Below are 9,906 nucleotides of genomic sequence, written 5' to 3' on the forward strand. Positions count from 1 at the left end.
TTATTTTGCTCGCTTTGAGCTCACTAGAAAGGCCATGTCTGCTGGCGAGTTTGTTTTTCGTTTTAATAAACGGTGACTCAAAAATTCCAGGAATCCTTTGGGTGGTTTGAATCTCTGGTCCCTGGTGGCTCGACCGGTAGAGCTTGGCAGTTGGTGGCGCGCCCTCAGAGAACCACAGAACGGCCCGTAGTTCAGGAAGGAACTGAAGTCATTAATTCATTCAAGACTTTTAATCGATAATCCAAGCAGACATCTTTTCTACACCATTTATAGATCGGTTTGCATTATTCATATTCGCTGACTCCCTCTCTATGTGAAACACCTGCTGTTGCAGGCATCCCCTCTGATTGGCTGATAGGGTGACCCGGTCACCTGCTGTTGCAGACGTCATCTCTGATTGGCTGATAGGGTGACCCGGTCCCCTGCTGATTGGGCGCTGATGCGACACACCTGTCCTCCTCTTACTGAAGCTGAACTGAAGGGGCGTTCACAGGGGAGCCAGCAGCCCTGCAGCCCCACAGTGAACCAGGACTGTTGAGGGGCTCAGGGGACCCGGTGGGTTGGTTTGTTTAGACTCCTCGTCCAGAGGATCCCCAACGTCCTCCCTGAGCAGCCCAGACCTGGGCCTTCATCTCACTGGACGCTCTGGATACAAACGCCTGCTGATGGTCATATTGTGAGTTATAGTTTGGCTAACATGATCTTCTATAGTTGTAGGAGAGAGAAGGTTTAAGAACCAGACAGAATAGCCACAAACTAGTCTTGTTTTTAATGCCTGGCCACGATTTTGTATAGCACAAAAGAGCTGTCAACAATTCTACGCTTTCCTTATATTATCTCATCTCATTAGGTACAGGTAGTTCTTCCTGCAAAGTGTTTCACATTCTTACTTCTTTTTAAATGGATTATGTACACCGGGGCTGATTTCCTAAACCACGCGGTCGGTGGCTTGTCCAAAGCGTGTGACGTCATCACTCAGCCAGAGTTCAGCACCTTGGAGAGCGACAGCGGAAGACGTCTCCCAATCTGTCTGCTGCGGCTGTCCTCCGCACACCCGTCACCAAGCCAACGCCATATACACGCTGCATTCATTTAACACCTTCATGTTAGTCAACGATGCAATTCTAATAAAACTGTGTTAATTAGTGGCACCTGGCTGGAGTTTACACCTTAATCATGCGATGGAATTAAAAAGTGAAAAGTCTCACAATATAAAATAAATAGAGAAATAAATTAAGAAAAAGCCCTGCTAGTGTTATATCATATATTTTTACTTTTATTTTTATCATATATATAAATGTGACGTCATCATGTTTTGGCCGACGTTTTCAGCATAAATGCATGAAAAATGTCAGATAAAAAAATAGCGTTATTTCATTTGTCTGTAGCTTGAGCTTTGATTTCTTTATTTTACAGTTATTGTTTTATTGAGGACAAATCGCCACTACAACAACCATTAACTTCCCTGATAGTCATCCGATGCATCCAAACTTCAGCGGAAGGGTCTGGATGTCCCTGTGTCGCTTTTGGCTGCACCACCATCTGTAGTACCAGTTGCCCTCTTGCCTCTTGATGGGGGAGCCGGTGACGCCGCACCAATGGGAGGGACCTTGGAGTAAGTCTCTAAAATCAGGGGTCTCAGGGTCCTTCCATGTTTCCCCAGTTTGGCCATTTCCCCCTGATCCATTGTCTGCGGCTGGCTGCCAGTGGCCTTGTTTGGTTTCAGATGCATCTGACTGCCGATGCATCTGGCTGCACCACCATCTGTGGTAACAGTTGCCCTCTTGCCTCTTGGTGGAGGAGCCGGTGCAGTCGCACCAATGGTTGGGATAAGGGAGCATCCCGCTTGGCCAGCTGGTCTGGATGGCTCTGCGTCCCTCTTGGCTGCCCCACCATCTGGGGTCACAGTCGCCCTCTTGCAGCTTGGTGGAGGAGCCGGTGTCTGTACCTGCCTGTCTGCGCTAAGAAATTTGATAGGTTTGTTTGTTGTACTGCGTCAAGATCGACAACAATTTCGACAAATCATGACTGACTTCAAATCTCAGAAAATTGAGTGCGTTCTGAGGCTGACAACTCGTTGACTTATTTTAAGTTTTCTCCTCTCCGCGTCGACGACAATCGAATCGCGCAATTTAAAATGCAGGCGGCTTCTTTGCTACTGATGCAGGTTGCAGAGAAACACTCAAATGCATGCCCATAGACCTGAAGAATAAGTCCCGCCTCCGGTTCCCCCCAGGCTCCCGGTTCCCTCGGTCAAATGTCTATGGGAAATAACATGGGTTTTTTGAATAATCATACATAACAAACTGCAGGTGACGCAGAAGTAAAAGCTGCATCACGTTTTGAACTGCACACTTTTTCCATCTAGTTTCAACTGGGTTTTTGGATTGTGGGTGCCGTTAAAGTAGTAAATGATTATTAATGCGAACACACACACACACACACACACACACACACACACACACACACACACACACACACACACACACACACACACACACACACACACACACACACACACACACACACACACACACACACACACACACACTCACCCTCCCGCCCTCCCTCGACTGTGCACTCGTTGGGACTGCATCTGTCGGCGGCCCTGCCCCCGCTGCTGCAGTCCAACTTGTGGTGGCACTGGCAAACAAATCTGTGATTTTGGCACATTTTACTGGGTCCACTTGTAGACTTTTGAGCCCTTTCGTAGCTTCTCTGCGCCCCCCCCCCCCCCCCTTGCGCTTTTGTGGTTGAACACCGTCATGATCTAAGGGGCAATTTGTAAGCAAAGGAATGGTTGCTTACTTACTTACTTACTTTCTCACCATGCAGCAGTTGTTTTACAACTTATATAGGCCTACAACTCAATAATTGCAGTACACTACTGTTGCCATACGGTGGTGCTACGGTTCAATGTGTGGTTGGAATGTTAAAATGCTCCTCATGAAGATAATTAAAGAGGCTCAATGGATTTAATGTTGGAGAATGTATAACTTAAGGACCACTGACATCCTGACAACTTTAAATATTATTCCCCTGCATTTCAAGACATGGGTGATAATTCTCAAATGATCAAACACAAGCTGTAAACTACAAAACAAGAGGATGGAGAGCTGATTGTTGTTGACTGTTGTCTATCGTCTCATCCTCCTTCCCCCTACAAATAATTATTTGGCTTTAACCTCTTTCAGAAGTTCAAAATGTGTATTTAATATTGATATTGTGCATATTTTGATGATATGATTAATAGCGTTAATTTGACATTGTTATTGGCCCCATTTTCCCTGTTTAATATACAATGCATATTACAATGTGTTAAAATAGTGGATCTGTCTCACTCTTTGGATAGGCATTGAGTTGATGTTTAATAAAGCATGAGATACATAAGATGTAGCCTATAAATCTTCAAAGCACAATAGAAAAATGGGGAAGGAGGAAGTAAAGAAATGATAGTTTTTACCTGTATGGGCATAGCTGAAGAAGATATTGTGCTGGTCAGTGCACCCCGTCAGTATGTTGGGTAAACACGGCCAGACGCTTCACCTGCTGGAACTGCGTGAGGACAGGACCATGCAGGAGGAGCCACACCGTTGAGTCAGATATCTGGAAGGTAAATGAGCATCTACTTGTGACAATGATGGCACCTTGATAAGTCAATTGCTGCAAAACTTTAAACAATAAAAAAATATATATATATATATATATATTATATTAAATAATTATAATGCCAAAGTGTTGTGTGTCCCACATATTTACACGCACATTCTTCTTTCACTTCCAATATAGGATGTTGCTTTAGGTGTGAAAGCCCTTATAGCGCCTGTAGGGTTTGGGTTGAACTAACTATTTCTGTTCCCCTTGTTCAGATGACTGATAGGCCGTGAATATGTTTTAAAACGTTTGTTTCGATCTTAAAAAAATATATTGCATTATATTTTTCCAGCCAGATAATTGTTTAAAAAAAAATGTCTGGCTTAAACGCAATACATATCGCCGTCTCAAACGTTTGTTTTTCTAACCGATGCGATCCAAACGAAGAAGCAAGGATGGTGTTTTTTGCACAATTTAAGAGCGAATTAAAAAATAAATAGAGGCCGTATTTCTTTATTTTGGTTTAGCGTTATTTGAAAGGTTGACGTTGGTGTGAAAAAGGAGCAGGCGGCTGTACTGAACTCAATGTCCACGCTAATGCTCATGAGTCTCGTGGACACACATTACTGTTTATTACTAAGCCAGCTCCCGCAGATTACTGAACGAGGAGTCGTATATTGGCCTCAAGATTCCCTCTACATCTACTGTATCAAAGATACATACTGTATCAAAGATCAGTAGAGCCACCTGCTCCAATATAACGCTAACGTTCGATTCGTATTTATACCTGCCCAGCGCGGATGACATCTCAATAAGGGTGCTCGATTTTTTTTTTTTCTGGGAAAAGTGGACTATTGAGTCACGGCACTTCTTATATTGAAATCTGATTTGCATTCTTTGTCAAATTGGTAATATCTTCCAATATTTTTCAAAGAAACATGAAAAAAGAAGAGAAAGAAGGCCTCATGGGAAATGGAACTACCAGACAGAACGTTCAGTTGACTTTTGTTACATTCAAATCAGAGCTATGGTTACAATATTTCGATCAAAGGATCATGTAAACGCCCACACATTTGCTTTTTTTATGCTTCATTCGTGTAATTGTTTTGAACTCTTCCCATACATGAACACGGTCGTCATCTCTAAGGGGACAATTTGTAAGCAACGGAATGGTTGCTTACTTACTTACTCACCATAATGCAGCAGTTGTTTTATAACTTATATACAACTCAATAATTGCAGTACACTACTTTTGCCACACGGTGGTGCTACGGTTCAATGTGTGGTTGGAATGTTAAAATGCTCCTCATGGAGATTAATAAAGAGGCTCATTGAATTTAATGTTGTAGAATGTATAACTTAAGGACCACTGACATCCTGACAACTTTAAATATTATTCCCCTGCATTTCAAGACTTGAGGATAATTCTCAAATGATCAAACACAAGCTGTAAACTACAAAACAAGAGGATGGAGAGCTGATTGTTGTTGAATACATTGTCTATCGTCTCATCCTCCTTCCCCCTACAAATAATCCCTTACCGGTTAAGAACATTTTAATGCCATTTGGGTCTGGTTGAGCCCCTCTATAGATCCACTCTGTTCTGGTGCTCCCTGCTGTAAGATGTAAAGCATTGGTTACAGATGTCAGATATCATACCAATATTTGACAACAGGGACAACTATACAATCCCCCATAGGGTACAGAAGATTTGATGTAGATTGATTTGTATATATTTGGCTTTAACAAAGTTCAAAATGTGTATTTAATATTTATATTGTGTATATTTTGATGATGTGATTAATGACGTCAATTTGACATTGTTATTGGCCCCATTTTCCCTGTCTAATATACAATGCATATTACAATGTGTTAAAATAGTGGATCTGTCTCACCCTTTGGATAGGCATTGAGTTGATGTTTAATAAAGCATGATCATGGGAAGAGATACATAAGATGTAGCCTATAAATCTACAAAGCACAATATAAAAAGGGGTAAGGAAGAAGTAAAGAAATGATATGTTTTACCTGTATGGGCATAGCTGAAGAAGATATTGTGCTGGTCAGTGCACCCCGTCAGTATGTTGGGTAAACACGGCCAGACGCTTCATCTGCTGGAACTGCGTGAGGACAGGACCATGCAGGAGGAGCCACACCGTTGAGTCAGATATCTGGAAGGTAAATGAGCATCTACTTGTGACAATGATGGCACCTTGATAAGTCAATTGCTGCAAAACTTTAAACAATAAAAAAAAAATATATATATATATATTATATTAAATAATTATAATGCCAAAGTGTTGTGTGTCCCACATATTTACACGCACATTCTTCTTTCACTTCCAATATAGGATGTTGCTTTAGGTGTGAAAGCCCTTATAGCGCCTGTAGGGTTTGGGTTGAACTAACTATTTCTGTTCCCCTTGTTCAGATGACTGATAGGCCGTGAATATGTTTTAAAACGTTTGTTTCGATCTTAAAAAAAAATATTGCATTATATTTTTCCAGCCAGATAATTGTTTAAAAAAAATGTCTGGCTTAAACGCAATACATATCGCCGTCTCAAACGTTTGTTTTTCTAACCGATGCGATCCAAACGAAGAAGCAAGGATGGTGTTTTTTGCACAATTTAAGAGCGAATTTAAAAATAAATAGAGGCCGTATTTCTTTATTTTGGTTTAGCGTTATTTGAAAGGTTGACGTTGGTGTGAAAAAGGAGCAGGCGGCTGTACTGAACTCAATGTCCACGCTAATGCTCATGAGTCTCGTGGACACACATTACTGTTTATTACTAAGCCAGCTCCCGCAGATTACTGAACGAGGAGTCGTATATTGGACTCAAGATTCCCTCTACATCTACTGTATCAAAGATACATACTGTATCAAAGATCAGTAGAGCCACCTGCTCCAATATAACGCCAACGTTCGATTCGTATTTATACCTGCCCAGCGCGGATGACATCTCAATAAGGGTGCTCGATTTTTTTTTTTTCTGGGAAAAGTGGACTATTGAGTCACGGCACTTCTTATATTGAAATCTGATTTGCATTCTTTGTCAAATTGGTAATATCTTCCAATATTTTTCAAAGAAACATGAAAAAAGAAGAGAAAGAAGGCCTCATGGGAAATGGAACTACCAGACAGAACGTTCAGTTGACTTTTGTTACATTCAAATCAGAGCTATGGTTACAATATTTCGATCAAAGGATCATGTAAACGCCCACACATTTGCTTTTTTTATGGTTCATTCGTGTAATTGTTTTGAACTCTTCCCATACATGAACACGGTCGTCATCTCTAAGGGGACAATTTGTAAGCAACGGAATGGTTGCTTACTTACTTACTCACCATAATGCAGCAGTTGTTTTACAACTTATATACAACTCAATAATTGCAGTACACTACTTTTGCCACACGGTGGTGCTACGGTTCAATGTGTGGTTGGAATGTTAAAATGCTCCTCATGGAGATAAATAAAGAGGCTCATTGAATTTAATGTTGTAGAATGTATAACTTAAGGACCACTGACATCCTGACAACTTTAAATATTATTCCCCTGCATTTCAAGACTTGAGGATAATTCTCAAATGATCAAACACAAGCTGTAAACTACAAAAAAAGAGGATGGAGAGCTGATTGTAGTTGAATACATTGTCTATCGTCTCATCCTCCTTCCCCCTACAAATAATCCCTTACCGGTTAAGAACATTTTAATGCCATTTGGGTCTGGTTGAGCCCCTCTATAGGTCCACTCTGTTCTGGTGCTCCCTGCTGTAAGATGTAAAGCATTGGTTACAGATGTCAGATATCATACCAATATTTGACAACAGGGACAACTATACAATCCCCCATAGGGTACAGAAGATTTGATGTAGATTGTGTATATTTTGATGATGTGATTAATGACGTCAATTTGACATTGTTATTGGCCCCATTTTCCCTGTCTAATATACAATGCATATTACAATGTGTTCAAAAAGTGGATCTGTCTCACCCTTTGGATAGGCATTGAGTTGATGTTTAATAAAGCATGAGATACATAAGATGTAGCCTATAAATCTACAAAGCACAATATAAAAAGGGGTAAGGAAGAAGTAAAGAAATGATATTTTTTACCTGTATGGGCATAGCTGAAGAAGATATTGTGCTGGTCAGTGCACCCCGTCAGTATGTTGGGTAAACACGGCCAGACGCTTCACCTGCTGGAACTGCGTGAGGACAGGACCATGCAGGAGGAGCCACACCGTTGAGTCAGATATCTGGAAGGTAAATGAGCATCTACTTGTGACAATGATGGCACCTTGATAAGTTAATTGTTGCAAAATGTAAACAATAAAAAAATATATATATTATATGAAATAATTATAATGTCAAAGTGTTGTGTGTCCCACATATATATATATATACCCACACGTCCTTCTTTCACTTCCAATATAGGATGTTGCTTTAGGTGTGAAAGCCCTTATAGCGCCTGTAGGGTTTGGGTTGAACTAACTATTTCTGTTCCCCTTGTTCAGATGACTCAGAGGAGGTGGAACACCAGGTCCAGAAGGTCCTCCAGGAGATGGAGAACATCCTGGGGGAACCTGTGCAGAGCTACTTTTAACTCACACACCACACTATATCCCCCCCCCCCCCCCCCCCCCACACACACACACACACACACACACACACACACACACACACACACACACACACACACACACACACACACACACACACACACACACACACACACACACACACACACACACACACACACACACACACACACACACACACACACACACACACACACACACACACACACACACACACACACACACACACACACACACACACACACACACACACACACACACACACACACACACACACACACACACACACACACACACACACCCTGACTCCACCTTCGACACTTCCAGTTAGCAGTTAATGCTATATGGGTGTCTATACTATGAATGCCTTGTTTAGAAGGACTGAAACAGTGGCCTCGGCAGATCCTGCTTTTAGAGCGTGTGATAAGCGATAGGCTATTTTATTTATGTAAACAGATTACTAAATAATAACATTGATAACATCAGCTCCATCCCGAATTAACAACCCCCGCAAGCTAGGTTAGGCTATAAGGCTACTTTAGGAAAGTATATACACAATTTCCATTTTTCATGTCTCACCATATGACAGCTTAATCCCACATTGTAAAGGATCGAATACATTATTTGAAATGTAAATCTGTTGAACATGTGTTTTGCAAGCCTGATAGGCCGTGAATATGTTTTAAAACGTTTGTTTCGATCTTAAAAAAAATATTGCATTATATTTTTCCAGCCAGATAATTGTTAAAAAAAAAATGTCTGGCTTAAACGCAATACATATCGCCGTCTCAAACGTTTGTTTTTCTAACCGATGCGATCCAAACGAAGAAGCAAGGATGGTGTTTTTTGCACAATTTAAGAGCGAATTTAAAAATAAATAGAGGCCGTATTTCTTTATTTTGGTTTAGCGTTATTTGAAAGGTTGACGTTGGTGTGAAAAAGGAGCAGGCAGCTGTACTGACCTCGATATCCACGCGAATGCTCATGAGTCTCGTGGACACAGATATTACTAGGTTGACTACTAAGCTAGCTCCCGCAGATTACTGAACGAGGAGTTGTATATTGGCATTAAGATCACCTCTACATCTACTGTATCATAGATCTACTGTATCAAAGATCAGTAGAGCCACCTGCTCCCAATACACCGAAAACGTTCGATTCGTATTTATACCTGCCCAGCGCGGATGACATATCAATAAGGGTGCTCGATTTTTTTTTTTCCGGGAAAAATGGACTATTGAGTCACGGCACTTCTTATATTGAAATGTGAAATGCATTCTTTGTCAAATTGGTAATATCTTCCAATATTTTTCAAAGAAACATTAAAGAAGAAGAGAAAGAAGGCCTCATGGGAAATGGAACTACCAGACAGAACGTTCAGTTGACTTTTGTTACATTCAAATCAGAGCTATGGTTACAATATTTCGATCAAAGGATCATGTAAACGTCCACACATTAGCTTTTTTATGCTTCATTCTTGTAATTGTTTTGAACTCTTCCCATACATGAACATGGTCGTCATCTCTAAGGGGACAATTTGTAAGCAACGGAATGGTTGCTTACTTACTTACTTACTTACTCACCATAATGCAGCAGTTGTTTTACAATTTATATACAACTCAATAATTGCAGTACACTACTTTTGCCACACGGTGGTGCTACGGTTCAATGTGTGGTTGGAATGTTAAAATGCTCCTCGTTGTAATGGCTT

Source organism: Micromesistius poutassou (genome assembly GCF_964030765.1).
Source record: "Micromesistius poutassou genome assembly, chromosome: 17".
NCBI classification, from domain to species: Eukaryota; Metazoa; Chordata; class Actinopteri; order Gadiformes; family Gadidae; genus Micromesistius; species Micromesistius poutassou.